The sequence below is a fragment of the Gracilinanus agilis genome, chromosome 1 (assembly GCF_016433145.1).
Source record: "Gracilinanus agilis isolate LMUSP501 chromosome 1, AgileGrace, whole genome shotgun sequence".
Lineage (NCBI taxonomy): Eukaryota > Metazoa > Chordata > Mammalia > Didelphimorphia > Didelphidae > Gracilinanus > Gracilinanus agilis.
The window spans coordinates 22,391,465-22,417,807 of record NC_058130.1 but is presented as its reverse complement, the minus strand read 5'-3'; positions in this window follow the sequence as shown (position 1 = coordinate 22,417,807).

Here is a 26,343-nt window from a genome sequence, read left to right as displayed (position 1 = left end):
TATATATATATACATATACATATACATATACATATACATATACATATACATATATATATATATATATATATATAAAAATATAACTCCGCCAAGGACGGTCCCAAGCCCGGCTGAAAAAGGAGGAGGGTTGGGAGTGGGCCTAGCAACCTCACCCCATAAAAAGTCTCACTTGCTACAGAAACAGCAACCTCATTAAACCAACAAAACCAATGATTGCCTAGTCTGGAAGATTGCTCTCTAACAGAGTCCATGACATGCAGATGTGGCTTTGGACCATCAACTCCTGGTGGCAACTTTTAGAACTAAGTTGAAATCATTCAACGACCTTTCAGGCAGATTACACCACATGTTCGAAGATCTGCCGAAAATTAAACAAAGGCCATTGGAATGACATGGGCCCAGCTGGGGGAAGTTGCCCAGAACAGAGTCCATTGGCGTGAGATGGTTGCGGCCCTATGCTCCTCTAGGAGCCAACAGGAATAATGAATGATATATAAACATGGAAAAAAAAGCTATGATAGAAATAATGAGTAGGAATTTTAAAAATTAAGATACAATTTAGCAGATATTAAACTCGAAGCTCAAAACAGCACAATTTTAGGAAATCACTAAAGAAGATTAAGGAAAGTCATCTGAGCTTTGCTCTTTTTGCCCTTCTCTTTCTGCTAGACATAATTTGGGGGCGGGGTCTGATGGAGTCTGTGAACCACTTTGAGTTATGTTTTTAAATGTATAAAATAAATATAGCTGCCTTTAATATATATGATTATAGTAGAAAAATTTAGAATGAAAAGAACAATAATTTTTTCAAGTCCAAATTCTTGTACCCCTTGAAATCTATCTACTAATTTCCAATAACTACTGATCTATGCATAAAGAAACTGAGGTTCAGGGAAATAAAGGGATTTGACCAATTCACACAGCTAGTAATCTGTATATTTGTTGTTTGGGAGGGAAAATATTAGGATCTAACATTTGATTTCATTGGTTGAGGGAACTCTCAATGATTAAACCCCGATACCAATACAAGTTAGTACCTTCTCTGCATCTTATAGTCTTAGAGATGATCTTAGGCCCTAAAAAATTAAATGACTCATCCAGAATCACAGACCTAATATGTCAGAAACAAGGCTTGAACCCTGAATACAAGGCCAGCTCTCTAGCTTCCAGGTCATACTACCTCTCTATCTTTACTCATATTATTAAGGTCATATTCTCATTTTATACTTATTGTATATATTCATTATTGAGCTAAAATTTTCCCTAATATACATGGGCTCATTTGATTTTTCACATTAAATTTCTGTCTCTATCTCTGTCTCTGTCTCTGTTGGTCTCTCTGTCTGTCTTTGTCTCTGTCTCTCTCTACTTTACCCCTCCTTTTCTCTATCCCTCTCTCTCTTTCTGCCCCTCTTTCTCCCACTCTCTCCTGTCTCCTCAACAAAATTTCATTTATTCCATTTATTCAGTGGCTTTAAACCCACTAAGTATCTAAGTATTCTATTGGTTTCTATTTCCCTCCTCTAAATTACATTATACCAAATGTCAGGTAAAGGTGTCTAGTAGAACACAAAACTCGTAGAGACATTTGAGGTGTTATAGTCTTATTAATACATCAATAGACCATTATTTACCATGTACTGTAATGTGAATTTCTATTCAAGTTAACATCTAATTTATGGAGTTTTTCTTTAATGAAAGCATGGGTACCAAGCTTTAAGGAAGTAGTGACCACTGGATTTTGTATTTTGATTTGGCCTACAGACCTGAGAAACTATCAAAACCCCGACAAATCAGGGAGTCCTTGACAGAGAAAAATATTCTTTGGCAGCACTGCTCATGACATTCTTTAAAGAGAAAATTGAAAACATGCTTCCACAAGGGTCAGATGGTTATTATTGGAAAAGGGTTCTTGTAAACCGTAACATAGGCCATTTTCTCCCCCTAAATTACATTACCTCTTCCAAGAGCTCAGCAAGTCTCCAGGCCAACCCAGCACTGGGTTCTTTTCTGATGTAGATAACAACTCACATGCGTTCCTAAAAGCACATCCATTTTAAAGTGGGCCATGAAGAACACCAACTGTGACAGAAAACTGATATTTTTCTGTAACGTCAGCACTACAGACATATTTCCAGAGGAAACGTTTAAAAGAAAGAGAAAAAACCCATGAAGAAAATGCTTCCTTATTTAACACATATAGTGCTATTCTGTACAATTTACTGCCAATAACAACTTTCAAAAACTAGGACATTTTCACTCTCATTTTATACTGAGATATTAAATAAGCTTGAAAAATTTAGCAGGAAAAAAAGATAGAGAAGTGCTTACTGCCTTTTTCTCTTGGATATGTTACCACTCTAAGGCATTAAGAGTTGTTACAGAAAGAAATTTGATGGGTTTGGGGAGGTGGTTATTAAAAGAGCAATAATTAAAATTAGCCAAAGCCTATACCTGCAGTTAAATAACACTTTCAATGAATGAAAGAGTCTTTATTAAGTCCTTACTATGTGTCAGCTACTGTGCTAAACAGAAGCCAAGAGAGTCCCTGCCTTCAGGTAGTCTATATTCTAACATGGGGAGTTAACACAGATAGGGGAGAAGTATTTTAGTTTGGAGAGCTATAGGGATGGAGAGTGGAACTAGAGTGAGGTAGTAGATCATACTCTTCTTTCTAGGAGCAATATCAATAATAATTTAATTTTGGTTTCAAAACTTGAATGTAGGGCAAAGTAAGGATACTAGAATAATAGCAAGGTAGCTGGTAATAAGTTTTCCAGGAAGAAAAGAGCTGAAGAGTTGGCTCAGGCCACCAAATTGTAGACCATCTCAAATGCTCACCAATCTGACAATGTGAAAGGAGTAAGAAAAAGATAGGAATTCTTGAGCCAGAATAGAAGTTAAATCTTCTAAGGCATGGTCACTCGTCCTAGTTTTTAAGAACTACTAATTACAAATATTGCATAGATTTAATGACCAAAGGATCATATATCTAGGGTAGAAAAGACCTCAGAGAGGACCACTTTTAACTGAGGAAACTGAAGTCCAGGAGGTTAAATAGCTTAAGATTATAGAATTATAGATGTAGAACTAGAAAGGCCAGCTAGTCCAATATCTTATCACAAATGAAGAAATTCAGGTTCAGAGACATAATTCAGAGATGTTGATTCCACATGGTCATAAATGTTAGAACCAAGATTACAACTCAAGTCACTTGTCTCACTGCCCTTTGCTCTTAGGGTAAAGTCATTTTTAATGACTACTGCCTGATAATCAATATGCACTGACAATTTACTGATTAAAGACAAATGGAACTAGAGATATTCAGAATTATATTTAAGGTGTTATACTATTACAGAGTATAGAAAGTGTTTTGAAAGAGTTGTGGGGGTGAAACCAATATGGTGGAGTAATCTTTAGTAGCTCTGTGCCACCATGAAAATCCTCTGTGACCAAGATTAAAATACCACCACAAAGCAAATACAGGGGTGAAAGAACCAAGAAGGAAAAAGTGAAACAACTTTCAAGAAAAACAAAAGGTAGGCAGCAAACATCTGGGGCACTGGGGTGAAAGGAGAGCAGACCCAGCAAGAAACAATAGCAAGAATGGAAAAGTGAGCCACACACTCCCACCCCACATTTGCTGTCTGAGGTTTGGGAACCTATGCCTGAGCCAACATTCAGATCTTGAGACCCTGCCTGAGCAAATAGAGGTATAGGCCAACCTATACCCCTTGAAATTTCAAACCTGTGGGGAAGTCTAGATCCCCACGCCAGGGAATTCTAGTCTGGCTTTGGGACTAGGACTTAATTCACCCTTTGGGGTAGATGATAGTACTAAGTACTAAGAACTGATAATTTTGCCTAAAGCTCAGGGTGGAGCTCCAAGACAGGACAATCAAGGGTTTGCCTAATTGGATCAAGAACACAGTAAAGCCAAAAACCAGACTAAGTCTGAGCCTAGAATTTGATCAGCCCCTGATCTAATCAGTATCAGAGTAGGATCAAAAGCTTATACCTAAACCTGAGGCAAATCTCTAAGCTATCAGCATCTCAAGTGTCAATTGAATAAGCTGGGGGGACTGTGAAGGAGGGAGGGTAGGAGGTTCTCAGAGCTTTCAGCTCTCAGACCATCACATCAAACCCAAAAAAACTACCTATAATTAGATAAGGAAAATGAGCAAAGAAAAAAATCCCCTAACTCTAAGGAATATTTATGGAGACAAAGATCAAGGTTCAGAAGGGGACAGTGAAAGCAAAGGAAACACACCCAAAGTCCAAAAGGAAAATATGGATTGGACATATATTCTGAAAGAACTCAAAAAGGACTTGAAAAACCAATTAAGATAGGCCGAGGAAAAGTGGGAAATTAAAATGAAAATGATGCAAGGAGAAAGGAAAGGGATGCAAGAAGAAATGAAAATGAAGCAAGAAAAAATGGACCAATCAAAAAAGGAGAACCAAAAACTGATAGAGGCAAATCAGGCTTTAAAAATCAGAACTGACTATCCAGAAACTAATGATTTCATGAGAAATAAAGAAACAATAAAGCAGAATCAAAGAAATGAAAAAAAGAAGAAAACTTGAAATATCTTATTGAAAAAACAACTGACCTAGAAAATATATATAGGAGAGACAATTTTAGAATTTTTGGACTACTGGAAAAACCTGATCAAGAAAGAACTTTGGATATCATATTACAAGAAATTATCAAAGATAACTGCCAAGAGAACCTCGAATGAGAAAATAAAATTAAAATTGAAAGAATTTACAGATCACCTCTAGAAAGAAATCCTCAAATGACAACTTCCAGGAATATAATAGCTAAATTCAAGAGCTATCACATCAAGGAAAATATACTTCAAGCAGCCAGAAAAAAAACATTCAAATACAATTGAGCTACAATCAGTATCACACAGGACCTAGCAGCTTCTATATTAAAGGATCAAAAGCCATGAAATATGATATTCAGGAAGGGAAAAGATCTGGGTTTATAACCCAGAGTTGCCTATTCAGCAAACCTAAATATATTCTTTCTGGAAAAAAGGGATATTTAATAAGATAGAAGATTTCCAAATATTTCTAAGCTATAACCAGATCTAAACAAAAAATTTGAAGTCCAAACATTAGACAAAAGGGAAGCCTAAAAATTAAATAAGAAAGAGAAAATGTAAGGGATTTATTAAAGCAAAAATGTTTATATAAAATGTCTTCATGGAAAGAGTATTTCTGTAATTCTCAAAAATTATCCTTAGTAGTAGAGAAGATAAAAGGAATTTACTCAGAAAGAGTGTGGAGAAGTAAGTTGATTATGACATATAAGAATTTGAATTTAGGTTTATGCTAAATATGAAAGTTCTAAAGTAATATTATGGTCACTGATTTTAAAATATTACAGCTTAAGTCAAAATGACTTTTAGCAGCTTTATTTACAAAGAGGTAGAAAAAGTAAAAGTGGAAAAATGTAGACAAAGAGATAAATACTTATAAGCCTACCAGCCCTTCTTATGAGAAGCCAGGCTCAGCCCCAGCAGGGCTTCCACAAGAATCAATCTCCATGTGGATTTTCCCAGTAATCCTCAGACAGAAGTCCTGGAAGTGTCTTTAGCCAGGGTTCCACCAATGCAGCCTCCTCTAATGCCAGGGCAGGAATCTCCAGAATCAGTTTCTCCAAAAGCCAGGAAAGGAAGTCCAGCTACTTACCCAGCAAGCCAACACAGAATCCAGAGAAAAAGTCTCCTCCTCCAGTCCACCTCACCAACACAGTGAGAATCCAAAGAAGAACTCCAAAGGAGAAAAAGTTCAAAGGAGAAGTCCCTTGGACAGTCCTTTTTCCACATCACTTCCTGACTTTATGGGAACCAATTGTAGTCTTTCAATTTGCATAGTACTGCCCAGAGACAGGGCTGTGGCCTCTGAAGTTGTTACCCACTATAGCAAGTGACTTGTGAATTCTCATACTTAGTGACTGGCAAGGTACTAAGTAGGGGTACTTAAGTTTTGGATTGATTAACTTAAAAGTTGCTGATTGACAGACAAAGAGAGTTTGAGTCACTCTTCACAATCTCTCCTGTGATTCTTTGGGATACCAGTCCCCAATGAATCATTTAACATAACCACCTTATATCTCTAAAGATCTTCTAGCTAAAGGTGCATACAATATTGCACTTTCAAAGAGGAAATTACAATAGTTGGAGATAAGAGGGGAATGAAATAGAGAGCAAAACCAATGTTTGCTAGGCACATTGACAAAATCCAAGAAAAGGCAGTCCCCTTTGGCATAAGAGTTTACATTCAGAATAAATGTGTTCAAACCCCTTCAGTTCAATCAGTTACATCCCAAAGTTCATTCTGGATCTTCTGGTAGAGTGCAGGTCTCTTTATGGCACTTTCTCCAAACAGTTTGTTTTTTTGATTTGAGGAGTTAGTGAACTTCTTTTCCTGAAATTTTTTTAAAAAAATTTTAAGTCTTGGATTTTATGAAAATCATACAGATGATATGGTATATATGCCAATATGATGATATGAAATGATATGTTTGTATGATATGATATGTATGCAGTGGTGATGGGCAATGCTTAAACTTTACTCTCATTGTAACTGGCTCAGAGAAGGAAAAACAAGTATATTCAGTGGGATATAATGTTTTATCTTACCCTACTCAGTGGGGTATATAATTCTATCTTCCCCCACAAAGAAGTAGAGGGGAATAAGAGAAGGGAAGAGGGAAGTAATTTAAGGAATTGGAGGTTGACAAAAAGAAAAATACTGGTGAGGAAGAATAGAGTCAAAGGGAATAGAGCAGGATCTAAAGGAGATAATAGGATGGAAGGCAATGCACAGTTAGTAATCATAATGCTGAATATGAATGGGATGAACTCACCCATTAAATAGAAATGGATAGCAGAGTGGATTAAAAACCAGAATCCTACTATATGTTGATTAAAAGCACATCTGAGGCTGGGTAAAGCATACAGATTTAAGGTAAAAGACTGGAGCAGAATTTATTACACATCATCTAAATTTAAAAAAAAACACAGGAGTAGCAATCATGATACTAGACAAAATTAAAGTAAAAATTGATGTGATTAAAAGAGATAAGGAAGGAGATTACATTTTGTTTAAGGGTATTATAAACAATAAAGTAATATCATTACTAAACATTTATGCACCAAGGGGTATAGGTTCTCGATTTCTAAAGGAAAAATTAAAGGAGCTCAAGGAAGAAATAGGTAGTAAGACCACAATAGTGGAGAATCTCAACCTTCCTCTTTCAGAACTAAGTAAATCAAACAGAAAAATAAATAAAATAAGTAAGGGAAGTGAATGAAATGCTAGAAAAATTAGAGTTAATAGATATCTGGAGAAAACTGAATAGGAATAAAAAGAAATATACTTTTTTCTCAACACTACATGGAACATGTACAAAAATTGACCATATACTAAGGCATAGAAATATTGCAAATAAATGCAGAAAAGCAGAAATCATGAATGCAACTTTTTCAGATCATAATGAAATAAAAATTATACTTAACAAGGGTCCAAGGAAAGGCAAATTAAAAATTAATTGGAAGTTAAACAATCTAGTTCTTCAAAACTGATGGGTCAGAAAAGAAATCATAGAAACAATTATGGATTTCATTAAAAAGAATATCAATTAGGAGACAACATATGAAAACCTATGGGATGCAGTCAAAGCAGTAAAATGTTTATCTCTGAGTGCCTATAACAACAAAATCAAAAGGGAGATAAATGAATTAGGCTTGCAACTTAAAAAATTAGAAAAAGAACAAATTAAAAATCTTCAAATAAAAACTAAATAGGAAACCCTAAAAATTGAAGGAGAAATTTATTGAATTGAAAGTAAAAGAACTATTGAACTAATAAATAAGACTAGGAGCTGGTACTTTGAAAAAACAAAATAGATAAAGTACTGGTTAATCTAATAAAGAAAGAAAGAAGAGAATCATATTAACAGCATCAAAGATGAAAACATTGATCTCACCTCTAATGAAGAGGAAATTTATTTGGGACTGAGTGTCACAAGAGGGGTTTCAATAAAAGATGGTGGCAGAAAAAAGTAAAGGGTTAAAAACAGAGACCCTGAAGCTGGCAGTGTTAGTAAAACTTCATCTTTATTCTTCTAGTCTGGTTTCACTCTGGCAGAAACAGAATCAATGTAGATACCTTATTTGATTGTGAGAACCGAGTTAGCCCATCATGGGAATCAGATAGTCAAGAAAGATAATTTTGACCAGAAGCTATTTTCCTTCAAGTTGGACATCTGGAGAGGGGGGTATTTCCCTTGCCTCAATATCTTTTTCTCAAGGTTGCATTTTTCTCTGTAGCAGTGACCTTTTTCCTGATCTTTCTCAAGAGTACCAGAAGGGGGTGAGGGAATTGTTTCAGAAATGTAACCCCTTGTTTCCCTATAGAATTTAAGGTAATTATTAAAAACTATTTTTCCCAATTATGCAGCAATAAATATGACAATCTAGCTGAAATGGGTGAATATTTATAAAAATATAAATTACCTAGATTAACAAAAGAGAAAATAGAATAAATAAGTAATAAACCCGAATAAATTAAATAAACTCGTCTCAGAAATAAGAAATTGAACAAACCATCAAGGAATTTCCTAAGAAAAAATCCCCAGAGCTGGATGGATTGATAAGTGAATTCTACCAAACATTTAAAGAACAACTAATTCCAGTATTATACAAATTATTTGACAAAATAAGCAAAAAATTATACCATCAATTTGTTTATATGACACAAATATGGTACTGATTCCAAAGCCAAGCAGACCAAAACAGAGAAAGAAAATAACAGACCAATCTCCTTAATGAACATAGAAGCAAAAATCATAAATAAAATACCAGCCAAAAGATTACAGAAATTGATCACAATGATGACCAGGTGGGATTTATACCAGGAAGTCAAATATGGTTTAATATTAGGAAAACCATCCTCATAATTGACCATATCAGTAATCGAACCAACAGAACTCACATGATTATTTCAATAGATGCAGAAAAAGTCTTTCACAAAATACAAAACTCATTCCTATTGAAAACACTAAAAAGCATAGGAATAGAGGGCCATTCTTCAAAACAATAAGCAGTATATATTTAAAACAATCATCAATTATAACTTGCAATGAGGACAAGTTAAAAGCCTTCTCAATGAAATCAGAAGTAAAAGAAAGATGCCCTTTATCAACTCTATTATTTAATATTGTAAGAGAAACATTAGCAGTAGAAATTAGAGAAGAAAAAGAAATTGAAGGGATTAAAGTAAGCAATGAGGAAATAAAACTATGATTTTTGCAGATGATATGATGGTATACTTAATCCTAGAAAATCAACTAAGAAGCTAGTGGAAATAATTAACAACTTTTTCAAAGTTGGAAGGTACAAGTTACTCATATAAATCATTAGCATTTCTATATATTTCCAACAAAATTCAGCAACAGGAGTAAGAAAGAGAAAATCTGTTTAAAATCACTCTGCTCTCAGTAGCAAGAGTTAGAAAGAGAAACACCTTTAAAATCACCTTAGAGAATATAAAATACTTGGGAATTTATCTATGAAAACAAACACAGGAATATGAACACAACTACAAAACACTTTCCAGACAATTAAAACTAGATCTAAACAATTGGAAAAACATTGACTGCTCATGAGTAGGACAAGCTAACATAATAAAAATGACCATTCTGCCCAAATTAATTTACTTATTTAGTGCCATACCCATCAAACTACCAAGAAATTTGTTTTAACTGAATTAGAAAAAAAACTATTACAAAGTTCATTTGGAAGAACAAAAGATCAAGAATATCAAGGGAAATAATGGAAAAAAATGTGAAGGAAGGTGGCCTAGCAGTACCAGATATGAAGCTATACTATAAAGCAGCTGTCATCAAAACAATATGGTACTAGCTAAGAAACAGAAGGGTGGATAAGGGGAATAGATGTGGGGTAAATGACATCAGAAAGACAGTGTATAATAAACCCAAATGGCCCAATTTTGGGGACAAAAGTCCACTATTTGACAAAAACTGCAGGGAAAATGGGAAAACAATATGGGAGAGATTAGGTTTAGATCAACATCTCACACCCTACACCAAGAAAAATTCAGAACAGGTGAATGCCTTGAATATAAAGAAGGAAACTGTAAGTAAATTAGGTGAACATAGAATAGTATACTTGTCAGATCTCTGGAAAAGGAAAGATGTTATTTTTTTTGTCTTAATCTTTATTTTTATTTTTTAGAAAAATTTTCCATGGTTACATGATTCATGTTTTTACTTTCCCCTTCATCCCCTCAAACTCCTGCCCCCATAGCTAATGTGCATTTCCACTTGTTTTAACATGTGTCATCAATCAAGACTTATTTACATATTATTGATAGTTGCATTGGTATGGTCTTTTCAGGGCTACATCCCCAATCATGTCCTCATCAACCCAAGTGTTCAAGCATTTGTTTTTCTTCTGTGTTTCCTCTCCTGTAGTTCTTCTTCTGAATGTGGGTATCATTCTTTTCCACAAATCTCTCAGTATTGTCCTATGTCATTGCATTGCTGCTAGTACAGACGTCCATTACATTTGATTTTACCACAATGTATCACTCTCTGTATACAATGGCCTTCTGGATCTGCTCCTTTCACTCTGCATCAATTCCTGGAGGTATTTCCAGTTCACCTGGAATTCTTCCAGTTTATTATTCCTTTGAGCACAATAGTATTCCATTACCAACATATACCACAATTTGTTCAGCCGATCCCCAATTGAAGGACATACCCAAGCTTTCCAGTTTTTTGCCACCACAAAGAGTGAAGCTATAAACATTTTTGTATAAGTCTGTTTATCTACGATCTCTTTGGGGTACAAACCCAGCAATGGTATTGCTGGATCAAATGTCAGGCATTATATTATTGCTCTTTGGGCATAATTCCAAATTGTCATCCAGAATGGTTGGATCAGTTCACAACTCCACCAGCAATGCATTAATGTCCCAGTTTTGCCAAATCCCCTCCAACATTCATTACTCTCCCCTTTTTCATTTCAGCCAATCTGCTAGGTATGAGGTGATACCTCAGAGTTGTTTTGATTTGCATTTCTCTAACTATTAGAGATTTAGAACACTTTCTAATGTGCTTATTGATATTTTTGATTTCTTTATCTGAAAATTGCCTATCCATGTCTCTTGCCCATTTATCAATTGGGGAATGGCTTGATTTTTTACACAATTGGTTTAACTCCTTGTATATTTGAATAATTAGACCCCTGTCAGAGTTTTTTGTCATAAAGATTTTTTCCCAATTAGTTGCTTCCCTTCTGATTTTGGCTACATTGTTTTTGTTTGTATAAAAGCTTTTTAGTTTGATATAATCAAAATCATTTATTTTACATTTTGTAATTTTCTCTAACTCTTGCTTGGTTTTAAAATCTTTCCTTTCCCAGAGATCTAACAAGTAAACTATTCTATGTTCACTTAACTTATTTATAGTTTTCCTCTTTATATTCAAGTCATTCATCCATTCTGTATTTATCTTGGTGTAGGGTGTGAGATGTTGATCTAAACCTAATCTCTCCCATATTGTTTTCCAATTTTCCCAGCAGTTTTGTCAAATAGTGAACTTTTGTCCCAAAAATTGGGCCATTTGGGTTTATCATATACTGTCTTTCTGATGTCAATTACCCCACATCTATTCCACTGATCCTCCCTTCTATCTCTTAGCCAGTACCATATTGTTTTAATGACCACTGCTTTATAGTATAGCTTAATATCTGGTACTGCTGGGCCATCTTCCTTCACATTTTTTTCATTATTTCCCTTGATATTCTTGATCATTTGTTCTTCCAAATCAACTTTATTATAGTTTTTTTCTAATTCAGTAAAAAAGTTTTTTTTGGTAGATTGATAGATATGGCACTAAATAAGTAAATTAATTTGGGCAGAATGGTCATTTTTATTATGTTAGCTTGTCCTACCCATGAGCAATTTATGTTTTCCAATTGTTTAGATCTAGTTTTAATTGTTTGGAAAGTGTTTTGTAGTTATGTTCATATAATTCCTGTGTTTGTTTTGGTAGATAGATTCCTAAGTATTTTATATTGTCTAGGCTGATTTTAAATGGTGTTTCTCTTTCTACCTTTGCTGCTGTGATGTGTTGGAAATGTATAGAAATGCTGATGATTTATGTGTATTTATTTTGTATCCTGCAACTTTGCTAAAGTTGTTGATTATTTTTACTAGCTTTTTAGTTGATTCTCTAGGATTTTTTAAGTAGACCATCATATCATCTGCAAAGAGTGAGAGCTTAGTCTCCTTATTGTCTTTTATAATACATTCAATTTCTTTTTTTCCTCTAATTGCTACTGCTAGTGTTTCTAGTACAATGTTAAATAATAGAGGTGATAATGGGCATCCTTGTTCCACACCTGATCTTATTGAAAACGCTTCTAATTCATCCCCATTGCATATGATACTAATTCATGGCTTAAGATATATACTGTTTATTATTTTTATGAAAGGACCTTCTATTCCTATACTTTCTAGTGTTTTCAGTAGGACACAGTTGATAATTATAACTCTGAATGTGAATGGGATGAACTCCCCCATAAAACGGAAGCAAATAGCAGAGTGGAGTAGAAACCAAAATCCTACTATATGTTGTCTACAAGAAATACACATCAGACAGACAGACAGACATAGAGTAAAAATGAGAGGATGGAGTAAAATCTATTGAGCTTCAAATGAGGAAAAGAGGGCAGGGGATGCTATCATGATCTCTGACAGAGCCAAAGTGAAAATAGATAAGGTTAAAAGAGATAGGGAAGGTAACCACATCCTAATAAAAGGCAGTATAAACAATGAAGAAATATCAGTACTAAATATGTATGCACCAAATGGTATAGCTTCCAAATTTCTAAAGGAGAAGCTAGTGGAGCTCAAGGATGAAATAGATAGCAAAACCATACTAGTGGAGAACCTCAATCTTCTCCTATGAGAGCTAGATAAAACCAAAAAATAAATAAAAAGGAGATAAGAGAGGTGAATGAAACCCTAGAAAAATTAGAATTAATAGATATATGGAGAAAAATAAATAGGGACAAAAAGGAATACACCTTCTTTTAGCAGGACATGGAACATTCACAAAGATAGACCATGTAATAGGGCACAGAAACATGGCAAACAAATGCAAAAAAGCAGAAATAATAAATGTAACCTTCTCAGATCATAATATAATAAAAATAGTTATTAGTAAGAATATATGGAGAGGCAAACCAAAAACTAATTGGAAATTAAATAATATGATTCTCCAAAATAATTTAGTGAAAGAACAAATCACAGAAACAATTAATAATTTCATTGAAGACAATGACAATAATGAGACATCTTACCCAAACCTGTGGGAAGCAGCCAAAACAGTTCTAAGGGGAAAATTTATATCACTGAGTGCATATATTATCAAATTAGGGAAGGCAGAGGTTAATGAATTGGGCATGCAACTTAAAAAACTAGAAAATGAACAAATTAAAAATCCTCAGATACAACTAAATTAGAAATACTAAAAATCAAAGGAGAAATTAATAAAATTGAATGTAAAAGAACTATTGAATTAATAAATAAGACTAGAAACTGGTATTTTGAAAAAACAGATAAAATAGATAAAGTACTAGTAAATCTAATAAAAAAAAGGAAAGAAGAAAACCAGATTAACAGTATCAAAGGTGAAAAAGGAAACCTCACCTCTAATGAAGAGGAAATTAAGGCAATTATTAAAAACTATTTTGCCCAATTATATGGCAATAAATATTGCTATCTAGGTGATATGGATGAATATTTTCAAAAGTATAAATTGCCTAGATTAACAGCAGGAGAAATAGAATACCTAAATAATCCAATATCAGAAAAAGAAATTGAACAAGCCATCAAAGAACTCCCTAAGAAAAAATTGCCAGGGCCTGATGGATTCACAAGTGAATTCTATCAAACCTTCAAAGAACAATTAATTCCAATACTATACAAATTATTTGATATAATAAGCAAAGAAGGAGTCTTACAAAATTTCTTTTATGATGCAAATATGGTAATTTTAGTGAATGACCATACTTTCCCCAGCAATAATATAGTTAGTTTTGCTGGATAGTTGATTCTCGGTTGTAGACCCAGTTCTCTTGCTTTCCGGAATATTGTGTTCCATGCTTTCTGGTACTTCAATGTAGATGCAGCCAGATCCTGTGTTATCCTAATTGTGGTTCCCTGATATCTGAATGACTTGTTTTTAGCAGCTTGTAATATTTTTTCATAGTCTGATAGTTTTTGAATTTGGCTATAATATTCCTGGAAGTTGTCAGTTTTGGATTAAATGAGGAGGTGATCTGTGGATTCTTTCAATTTCCATTTTTCCCTCTTGTTTGAGAACTTCAGGGAAATTTTCTCTGATAATTTTTTGTAAGATGCTATCTAAACTTTTTCTTTTATCATGATGTTCTGGTAAACCAATAATTCTTAAGTTGTCTCTTCTAGCTCTGTTCTCCAGATTTTTGGTTGATTCAATGAGGTGTTTCATATTCTCCTCAAATTTTTCATTTTTTAAAATTTTGTTTAATATGTTCTTTCTGCCTTGTGAAGTCATTTGCTTCTAGTTGTTGAGTTCTGTTTTTTAAAGACTGACTTTCATCCCTGGCTTTTTGGTCATCCTTCTCCTTCTGGTATGATTTTTCTTTGTAGATCATCTTTTGCCTTCTTTGCTTCATTTTCAAGCTGGCCAATTCTGGCTTTTAAGACTTTATTTCCTTCTATTAGTTCATGCATTTCCTTTTTCAAATTGTCTTCAGCCTCTCTTGATTGCTTTTTCAGTTCCTGAAGTTGAATTTTGATATCTTCCAAAGCCTGTGTCCAGTCTGCTGGAACTACTTCCTCTTCTATTTCTGTTTCATTTGCTCTCTTTCCACTTCCTTGAAAAAAGCTGTCAATTGCCATTTCTTTTCTCTTTTTCTGTTGCTTACTCATATTTTTTTCCTTTTCTGTTCTACTAGTTTGAGCAGATGTATTTAATGATCTTTGATGAAATATCTTCCCCTAGACAGCAAGAGAGGTTTCTATTTACTTTCTCTTCCCTCTGAAGACTTCTTGTCTGTCCAATTGATGGGATTAATCCTGATTGGATTAGTTTTACTGCTTATTCTGCCCTGAGGCTAAAATCTGAGAGGAGGGAAAAACAAACAAACAAACAACCTAGTTACTGTTGCTAACTAGCTTTGTGACCTTGGGCAGGTAACCTGACTCTTCTGCATCTTAGATTCATCATCTGCAAAATGAAATTATTCCATTAAATGCTTTCCAAGGTCTCTTCTTAATACAAAACTCTACAGATCAATTTTCAGAATCATATAAATATGAAAAATTATCCAAATAAATAGGATTGTAATGACTTGTAGAAGTTTATCCATTAAACAAGATTTGTGTTTTGTAGGAATTTGAAGTTAACTTAAAAAATAAATATGATGTTGACATCGTGTTAAGTTTCTCAGAAATATTCCTAGGCAAGATAGAAAAAGAAAAGAGAAATATGGAGGCACCAGGGGTGTACACTCCTGGGGAGAACATCATGGAAAAAATTCCACTGCCAAGGGGGCCAGTTGCTTTCCAGGTGTTTAATGTAGGTCCTAGCAGTAGGAAATTGCTGGTGGTTTTAAAACTGGCCAACTCTATTTGTACTGAAACACAGTATGGAATCTATCAATTTATTTGTAAATGAGAGTGGATAGCAGTCTCAAACTCAGCATGCCAATTCATCCCCTAGTGATAAGACTCATGAGTCCTGGGTCCTAATCCTAGTGAGTTTCTGTGCTTGTCTGCAGATTAATTCAGTTTATTCAGAAACACAGGGGATATGCTGCATATTTGTATTCTCTTAGAAAGTATAATCTAAGAATTCCACAAAAAGTATCTATATTGGAGTGAGTATATTGGAATGGGGGAGAAAAAGGCATTAGCTCCCTGGGGTGTTATTCTTAAGACTTGGAGCACAGATAGTATAGAGGTAAGTAATAATTGGTAAGTCTTGACATGTGCCAGGTTTTAGGGTGCCTGAAAAAGCAGGCAAAGAAGTTTATACTTTCCATAACAATAGCAACAACAATAATAGTTAGCTTTTACATTATTTCATTTGATTATAGAATAGGCAGTTGGGAGCCATTAGAGCAGTGATGGTGAACCTTTTAGAGACCGAGTGCCCAAACTGCAACTCTGATGTCTCATGTGAGCCCTTTGCCTTACTCCAGACAGGGCAGGGAAGAATTGCTCATATTGGACCATTGGACAGAGGGATGGGTCATGTGAGAATTTCCTAAGGCATATGTGGAGAGGGGGAAGGGAATAGCCCCCTCTGGCATGGGTGCCATAGGTTCACCAACACAGCACTAGAGGTTTTTGAGCAAAGCATTTTAACCAGGAGAAAGGAGATTGTCAATATATGAAAGATGAATTGGAGGACAGATAAAGTGACTATGGGAATGTCTAGTAGGAAGCTCCTTAAATAGTTCAGATGTGTGTTACTGAGGACCTGCATAAGGGCAGTAAAACTTAAAGATCTAAATGAAGGAAGATATGGGAAATATACTGAGGAGGTAGAATTGACAGGATTTGCAAACTAAGTAGTATCAAAGGAGAAGGAGAAAAATAACCTCCAGATTTCAAACTTATGGGATGAGAGAATGATCCAAAGAAGAATCGATTTAGAGGGGAAAGATGATCAAGTTCCATGTGGTGCACAGTTATTTTAGGGTACCAGTCCAGCATCCAAGCTGAAATATCCTGTGAGCAGCTGAAGATGTGAATGTGGAGCTCCAAAGAGAGTTCAGGGCTAGATATCTTGATTTGGGAATCATCTGTATAGAGATCATAGTTGGAGTCATGAAAATGAATGAAACTGCCAAGAGGTAGATAGGATAGAGACAAAGGCCAAAAAAGAGCTTTGAGGGAGTATCTACTTTAAGAGGGTGGTTAGCTCAGCTGATTAATGTTGTTTCCCATTAGATCCCATATAAGCCATTATATTTGAGGCAGCATGGTTCAGTCCTAGACTTATAGGAAGAAAGGCTTGAGTTCAAATTCTACATCTGATATCTGTGTGACCCTGAACAAACCACTTAACTTGTCTGAATCATAGTCTCTTCATCTGTAAATCTGGGAATTGAAATAAATAAACTCTAAAGTACCTCCCATAATAAGGATTAACTGGATGAGAATATGGACTGACAGAAGGTCTATTAGAAAAAAATAGGATACTGGAACATAATCTTATGAAGACAAAAAGGTCAGGGCAAGAAACAATGAAGAAGTAGTCCTTTATAAATTGGGGGCTGCTGTGCATAGGGGAAAACAGTCCTTATATCAACTCACACTTACAAGTTGGATCTTCAGAGGGTGGTTGCCAACTATCACTTCAGGATTCTAGGAAGTAGCCATGAAAGGATAGGATTTCTTTTCCATTAGTACAGCTCATAAGACCCCACCACTATAATCTCCCCTTTGATTTTGAGTGGTTATTGATTAATCAACTAAACAATTTGCTTTTAGACAGGAGTATTTACTAAGGCAAGCCACCTCAATAAATATCTCTTTCTAAAGTCTAATTAAGGAAGAATGGTTAGTACCAAGTGTCCCATCACAAGCCTAGAACACATAGTCTCACCAGTATATGTAGAATCCAGGGAAGCATGGGTTCAAATTGAGAACATTTACGGTGAAGGATGTAATTTACTATTCCAGAAGTCTTTTGGCTGGTGTCCTCAAGACAGTCTCCTTATGTTCAATGAATTTTTCCTGATGAGCTCCTCGTAGAGTCTCTGAAAACACCTTCTCTCAGTGTATTTAGTTTCCCTTTAACTCACAATATAAATGTTACTACCAGCCACTGTTATTTTAGAGACACCTGGAATATGAATGATAACAACCCTTTCAAATTCCCATGGTTCTCTTCTGGTTAGGGATAATAGGGAGGCAAAGAGTTCGAGCCCAATCAATTCCCTTTCAGAGGCTTTACTGGACTTGCCTTCTTATCATTCATCCCTCCAAATATAAACTAACTTGTTAGTCTCAATCTAGCCTATACAAAATGTGACTGAGGCTTCCCAACCAATCTGAATTGCTGCTTTCTATGAAACTTTATTAAAATATGATTCCTTGGTTGGCTGACTCCGTAGAAATAGTTAGACCTTGCTCACACACAGTTTCATATCTCTGTTTGATTAATTCAATAGAGATATTGTTGAGTGGGATGGAATTGACTTGTTATTTGGTTCAGTGGACTCCTTCCACCCTTATAAAGCCATTTAAAAAAAAAAGAAAGAAAGAGAACAGGAGAGTGGGAATCCAAGGGCAATGAAGGCATCCAGATGGGTGGAAACCAGCATTAGATGCTACAGAGACATCACGAAAGGTGATTACATGAATAAAAGTGATGATTCCTTTCTCATCTATTTATTTTTTCTCCCTTAACTGATGCAACACTTTCTATTTGTACACTAGTTCTTAGAAGTGATTTTTATAAATTCCTTAATAAAATATATTACTTTTATTAATTTAAGCAAGCTCAATTGAGCATTTTTTAAAATTTTAATTAATTAATTTAATTGTTACATTAAAGTTCCCAGGTATTTCCCTTCCTCCCCCATGCTTATTCTGCTCTAGGGAAAGCATCATTTAGCTGTGTGTGAGTGTGTGTGTGTGTGTGTGTGTGTGTGTGTGTGTGCAGTTATATATAAATATAACTATATCATGCATGTTTCTAGGTATGTTCTTTCTCAGGAGGTGGCCATTCATAGTTATTCTTCAAACGCTATTTCTTTTGTTATACATAATATTCTCTTGGTACTGCTCATTTTACCCTCCATAATTTCATGTATATCTTTCCATGTTTTTTAATTATTCTGCTTATCATTTCTTATATTCCATCAAGATCAAATGCCACATCTTGCTTAGCCATTGCCTAATTGATGGTTATTCTCTCAGTTTCCAGCTAACATTTATTAAATGCCTTCTGAGTATCAACCACTGTACTGGGCACTTAGTTTAGGATGATGGGAATGAAACATTTCAGAGAACACCAAACTTATCTTCCCTATACAAAGATCCTCTGCTCAAAAAATGGAAGTTGGGGGAAAATGGGGATTTTATTTTTTTTAATTTTTAAAAAAAATGTTAGCTTCTTTCTTTTTTTGAAGAGGGAGGTTATTCACAACTATATTATCACTCAAACTCATTTCCATATTATTCATCTTTTTAAAAGAGCAAGCCTTTAAAACCAAAACCTCAAATCACATACTCATGTAAACAAGTGATGAATCACATGTTTTCTTCTGTATTTCTACTCCCACAGTTCTTTCTTTGGATGTGCATGGCATCTTTCTCATAAGTCCCTTGGAATTGTCCTGAATCATTGCATTGCTTTTAGTAGCAAAGTCAATCACATTTGATCATCCCACAATGTTTCAGTTACTGTGTACTGTGTTCTCCTGGGTCTGCTTATTTCACTGCACATAAGTTCACGTAGGTCTTTCCAGTACTTATAGAAATCAAGCAGTGCATCATTCCTTGTAGCACAATAGTAACAATGGAGATTTTTGAAGTCATAGAGTCCCATCTCTTCATTTTAGAGATCAGGAAATTGGGGACACCAGATTAACCTCCCCTGTGCACAGCTCATCTGATAAACAAAAAGAGGCAGGAGTAAGGGGGGATCATAGCAGACATGGAATATTTGTTTGACAAAAGAGAAAACCAAGTTCCTTAGAATTGCCCAGGATTACACAAATATTAACTGACAGAACTAGAATTTGAACCCAGGTCCTCTTACTCCAGATTGAATACCTCTCCAGATAGAATAATTTCTGATATACTATGCTATATGAATGCATGCCATAGAGAAGCATATCCCCCATAGAGGTGGGAAAGAAAATAAAAATTAAGTAAATATATACAAAGTACAAAATATACGTAATGTAAATCCAAAGTAATTTTGAGTTGTGGGATGTTTGTCAGCTAATCATTAAAACCATTATCATTAATCATTATAAAACCCAAAAAGCTTCAACAAAACTTTTTTCCCCAAAAATCCATTACAAGGGATGTGATTCTGCTAATGGTAAATATATGAATGAATGAATGAAACCCCTATTTTTATCCCATAATGTTACAGGGTTGGAGGGAGGAAGAGAGAACAGTAAACTGAGAGAATCAATAAAGAATTCATGAAAAAGGTGATTTTTTAAATTAAATTATGAAAAGGAGTGACAGAATCTTAGAGACAGAAAGAAGAAGGCAGAGGCAGTGTACTGGACTGGGAAAGAATCATGGTTCTGGCATCTGATGTCCCCGGTTTAAAAATCTCCCTCCTTACTAATGCTTACTCAGAGTGTGATCTTGGGAAAGTCACTTTGCACTTCTCTGGGTCTCAATTTCTTATTCTCTAAGATGAAAGGTCTGGATTAAATGGCCTCTGAGGTTTCTCTCAGCTCTAGATCTAGGATCTTAGGAGAGCTTTGCTGGCAGAAAAAAGATTGACTAGAGGCTTTCATGAGGATGGGGAATGTTTCTAAAGGGATGAAAGTGACTGGGAGAGAAGAAAGGCTAAAGGCTATAGTCAAGGGAAAAATCTGAGAGTTTCAGAAAATGGAGTATGGATGATGATAACTAAGCATTGAATGGGATAGTAAGGCACCATGGGGTAAGAATGGAGAGATACCCTGCTAAGTTCCTGCCTACTGTAACATGGAAAATGGCAGGGTAGAATTCCTGCAAGATACAGAGTCAAGCCTCACCCAGAATTCCAGGGCACCCCCCCTGGAGAACTCTGGGTGAGGGGACAGTTTAAAGCAATTAGGGACAGTTGATTCCTGGGGGTTGAAGTGAACAGGTGGCTCTGTTTGCTAAGCCCAGTTCTGGATAGCTTTGGTGGCCTGTGGCAATAGTCATTTTGCTTCTTCTCTGCAGTTTGCCAGTTTAGCTGAACTAAACCTTTCCAGCAATAGCACAATTGTTATTTAATTATTTTAGATATTAGAAGTGATAATTATAGGCTCTGAAGGCAGACTGGTTATAAAGTCTGCCACTCCCTCCCAAGCGGGGGGGGGGGGGGAAGGGGCTTTTTCTATCTAACAGTTCAGGGCTTCCCAGATCTTATCCAAATCCCAGAAAAACCTCCCTACCTTCCCCTTCCTCTCTTATCAGTAAAATTCATCTTAAGGTAGCTGTTCCTAGCTATTTATTTGGTAATACTCACTTCTTCCATAAAGCTTGGTTCCTTTCAATTGCCAGTGGAACAAGTCAGATCCTCCTTCTGTCCTTGATAGCTACAAGACATCAAGCTTCTCCTATCTTCCCTATTCAAACCTGTGGGGAAATAAGTTGAGAAAGTGAACATCTTGAGGGGATTAGCCTTGCTCATCCAAGCCATTGTATCTGATCATCCTCCATTTTCAACTGATTTCAACTGCTTGGTGGGAGGGGTGAGAGTAAGGAGTACCTACCCCTCCCTACTCACTCAAGCCTGTTTGTGTGGGAGAAGTGAGTCCTGAAGGTTTCTGGTTTCTGGCCAACACTTCAGCTTCAACATAACACTACTAACCCCGCACCCATCCCCCAACCTCCCCATCTACCCTCTCTGGCTTTCCATGGTACCAGATTTTCTTCTAGTAGAACTAGAACTCTCAATCAGGAATGGAGTGGATAGCATTGCCTTCATTTGGCCATTTTGACATGTTTGAGAGATGGCCTAGAGTTTTGTTTTTCTTTCATAAATGTCTATGATCCCCCCTTTCAGTCTTCCCCATCTTAATCCACCAAGGAGGTGGCAAGTGATAAAAGGAATCTTCTTTCAGATTATAAGTCACTCAGTTTGAGCAATGAAGGCATAACCCACAATGTTGTACAGAGTTAGGAACTCCCCCCCAAACACCAGGTCTTATTACAGGTATTACTTTTTTAATCCCCTTACATAGAGGTAATAAAGAAAAAGCATTTTGTGAAAATTGCTTTTGGTACCAGTAGGGAAAGGATGAAGCTGCCGAGTTAAATGAGAAAGTACCAGTACATAAAACAAGACTTTTTAATTTGTTCATTGCCTGATACCCCAGGCCAAAAGTGCAAGCAGAAAAAGTCCAGAAGACCACCTATAGCCTGTTTCCTCCAACCCCTTTGTGGAAAACAAAAGAAAAAGAAAATAAAAAAGTTTGTATCTTTATTTTGAATCTCTCTTTCTGCCACTGAGAGACAGCCAGTGGCTGTATAAAGATGAAACTGTCAAATCAAGAGAGAAATCACGCAATTAAAATTGGGAGGAGGAATACCAGAGACTTTCCTGGCTTGGGTCCTAATTCCTGAGGCTCACACTGAAGTAGCAATCATGGGTTGCTTCCCACCCAGAATATCCTGTTACCCTCAATGTCTCTCTTCCTAAAATCTTGTTCTTAGTTAAATCCAATATGAATGACACCAGTTTCATCCAGTAGGTCCACTGATTAGAGAGCCAGCAAACATTTTCCTTGGCTTTCTTGATTAATGACAGACTGGACAACCAGCAAATGATGTTATAATGGATCTTCGAATCTGGAATGGGAGAATATAGCCGACCTGAGCTGGAAAGGACTTCTTTATAGGCAATTGATTCAAAAAATATTTACCTAGTGAATGCATTTTGGATGAGGGAGGGGGAGAGAAAGGGACAGAGAGAGAGACAGAGAGAGACAGACAGAGAGACAGAGACAGAGAGACAGAGACAGAGACAGAGAAACAGAGAGAGATGAAAAGAAAAGGAGAAAGAGAGAGGAAAAGAGAAAGGAAGATGATGAGGAGACAGAAACAGAGACAGAGATGAAGAGAGAAAGAGGGGTGAGAGACAGAAAGACAGAGTGAGAGAGAGGAAATAAATAACTATTAGGCAGATAAGCTAGATAGATGGTAGAAGAATAGAAAGATAAATGACAGATGACAGTATTGAGTATAATTGTTTTCCTTAGTAATCCTTTGCATTTTATTTTATACATTTTAGAACATTCTTTTGAAAGGGACTTCATAGACTTTAAGGCATCTATGTCACAAAAAGGGGGAAAATCTCTGATCTTACCCAGCCTTTTTTTTTCTTCTTGCTATTCACTTCTTAGCAAAAACTTGTCTGTTCCCCACATGAATAGAAAAGACAATGGCAAAATGTTAGAGCAAATAATCACTCAAAGAGGAGATAAACCGTGTCCCCTTACTCCTTGCAATGTATTTTTAAAAAGTTTTATTTATATTTTTTGTTTTTAAACCAGGAGTTAATTGGCAAACACCACCAGTAGACCTCTAGTAGTCCTCTATTGAATTCTCCCTTATAACAAAGAAAAAATAGTTGAACAAAACCAAGTGACAAAGTAACTCTGTGAGAAAGTATGCACAGTATTCCATACCCAAAGACTCTCATTTCTCTATGATAAAAGCTGATATGCTTCATCATGGCAGAACTAAAGGGGAAAGAATTGTTCTCAGAGAGTGATACTGCCACAAAGGGGTGGCAGCCATAGGAGGAGAAGAGAGACTTACAGGGAACTGCTTAGGGTCCTCCCCCTACCCTACCTCCACTTTCCCCAAGTCCATTGGTAGACTGGTGCAGGAGCAATGCTATCTACACTCTGATCCAAGACCTGAAGCCACTCAGGACTCGAGAACAAAGATTTGTAGGTGGTACTGATATGATACTAATAGGAGATGGCCCTATCTTCCATGGGGCAAAGGTGGTGGGATAGTCTGGCTCACTAAAATCAGGGTATTTGCTGAGCTGCCTAAGGAGAAATGAGGGACAAGGAGTGGGGACTCAGGCAGTTAACTTCAACAATCAAAGCAAGTAAAAGGCTGGGGAGGGGCAATGATTGGTTGGTGAATTAGCCCAGATGCATCTTAGAGACTGGGGTCAGCAATCAAACTGGTTTTCACTCATTCATCATATCCTATTTTTCAGGTTAAGTCATGACAACTGGCTGCCTTTTAGTGTTGCTTTGATTTACTTTATTATAGTCATTGTAAATGTCAGGCAATCAATCAACAAAGATTGATTAAGCATCTAATGGATGCCAGACATTCTAAATGGATCTGGGATTCAAAGACACAAAAGAAATAGACTCTGTCCTCATGAAGCTTCTAATCTCCATGGGGGAAAATGATATGTATGTAGAGAGACAAACACAACATAGATGGATTCATGAGAACACACTAAGTACACACTGTGTGCCAGATGAAAGAACTCTTTCTCTTGAGTGAGATTCTTATCATTCTGCTCTCTTCCCATTGCATCGGGTCTTGTACACTTTCACATTTCCCTTAATTCTTCATATGTCCCATTCTTTTCTGCAAAATAATATTCCATTACACTCATATGCCACGATCTCTACGTCCATCCCCCCAGTCACCATCAGCATTCAACTGACAGCCAGATTTTCTTGCTATCCACCCAAAACCAATTTGATGAACTTTTTCCTCTCTCTAGGGTCCTTCTTTCAGAGAATGGGATTGTAACTGGATTCTTCCCAGAGAGTATTTTTGCTAGGACAAATTGGTACCAAACAGGAGATGAAATGGAACATCCATCCACAAACCTCTTCCTAGGAAACAAAAGCACCTCAGGAGCAACAGAGGGGGGTTGTTGAGAAAAAAAACGAGGCATTCTTACATTTGTTATTCTAGTCCTTACAATTAGACAGATTACAGTCATTGAGTTCAACAGAGATAGCCACAGGATATCCACTGATAATCGCACAGTTTGTTCAACCTACAGATAACAGTCAGCAAATGAGGTAAGTACCTCCTTCTGTATACCCACCTTACATGAAAATCAATATTTAATTATAGTGGCTACTCCATGTGTTTGCGGGGCCAGATTCTGTCAAGGAATCTGGGGCTGAGTTCACCAGCCAAATAGACATGTTTCTTTACTTGAGGATAAAAGATGTTTGGAGCTTGAGATGGTATAGATGTTACCAATCCCAGGGATCCTAAATCTCTCCATGCACACCAAGGACACCTGGAGAGCCCAAAAGTAGGAGGCAAAGAGTAGCAGGATCATAGGGACAAAACAAGTGGAGAGCCCATGTTGGACATGAGTTTCATCAAAATGGTTAGTACCCCCAAAAACCTTTTCACATTTGAGAGAAACAAAATTGAATTCCCATGAGGACAGATGCTGTCCTGGAATATGGATTAAAAGAGGAAGGGTAAGCAGAGATGAAATGCATGCAGTCCCAAAGTGAGCAGGATTACCTCAAAAAGCAATTTCATAAATAAGCAGAAAGAAGTGAAAGGTGTATTTATTAAATTCCCAAAGGTGCTGCCTTACTAGGTAATGTTACATTGAAACAAGCAAACATCAAGTAAGATGCAATAAAAGACCAAAGGCTCTGGGAGGAGGTGGTCCATCTGGAAACAGGGAAAGGACTAGGACTCTGGAAGTCCCAGTGATCCCACTGTCCTCCTGTGTGGATGCTGTGTGGCTTTATATTGTGAATACTGATACTTGAAAGCTGGGATAGTCTGTTTTCCAGGATGGCCCTTCCTTATCCATTTCCTTCCATTTCTTTACCCCTATGCCTCTCTTTTTGAAATGTATTTCTCCTTGGAATCCTACTGCATAGTAAGAAATGATGAACATGTTAATTTAAAAAAAAAACAGTACAGCATGCTAGCCAAAAAAGATCTGCTACCCTAAAATGCATTAAGAAACACAAAATGGAGGCAGCTGGGTGGCTTAATAAATAGAGCACCAGATATAGGGTCAGGAAGACCTGGGTTCAAATGTGACCTCGGACCCTTGCTAGCTGAGGGACACTAGGCAAGTCACTTAACCCACTGGGTTTGTTGTCAGAGAATATGACATCAAATATTAATTCTGACTTTCCTATGTTTCCTTGGACACCTCACCTGTTTGAGACTCAGGTCTGTTGCCTATAAAACAAAGGAGTTGGACTGAATGGCCTTTGAAGCCTTTTCAAGTTCTAGATTGATTATCCTTTGAAAATAATTTTAAATAATGTGTGTCCACACATTGTCAGACAGGGAAGACACACATACAGAAGGGAAGTGAACAGGATTAAGTTTCAAGAGAAAAAATATATTCACAAATAGAGAAATGAAGGCAAAAATAGCAAAGACTGCAATTTCCAGGGCAAGGGCCCCTGGGAAATAGACCAGAACATTAAATATATTTCCCCCAGTATCCAGGTGGACTCAATTATATAAAGCAATTCCTATTGAAGGGAAAGGAGAAGGAAGAAGAAATAACAGGAAAGAAAGGTGAAAGAG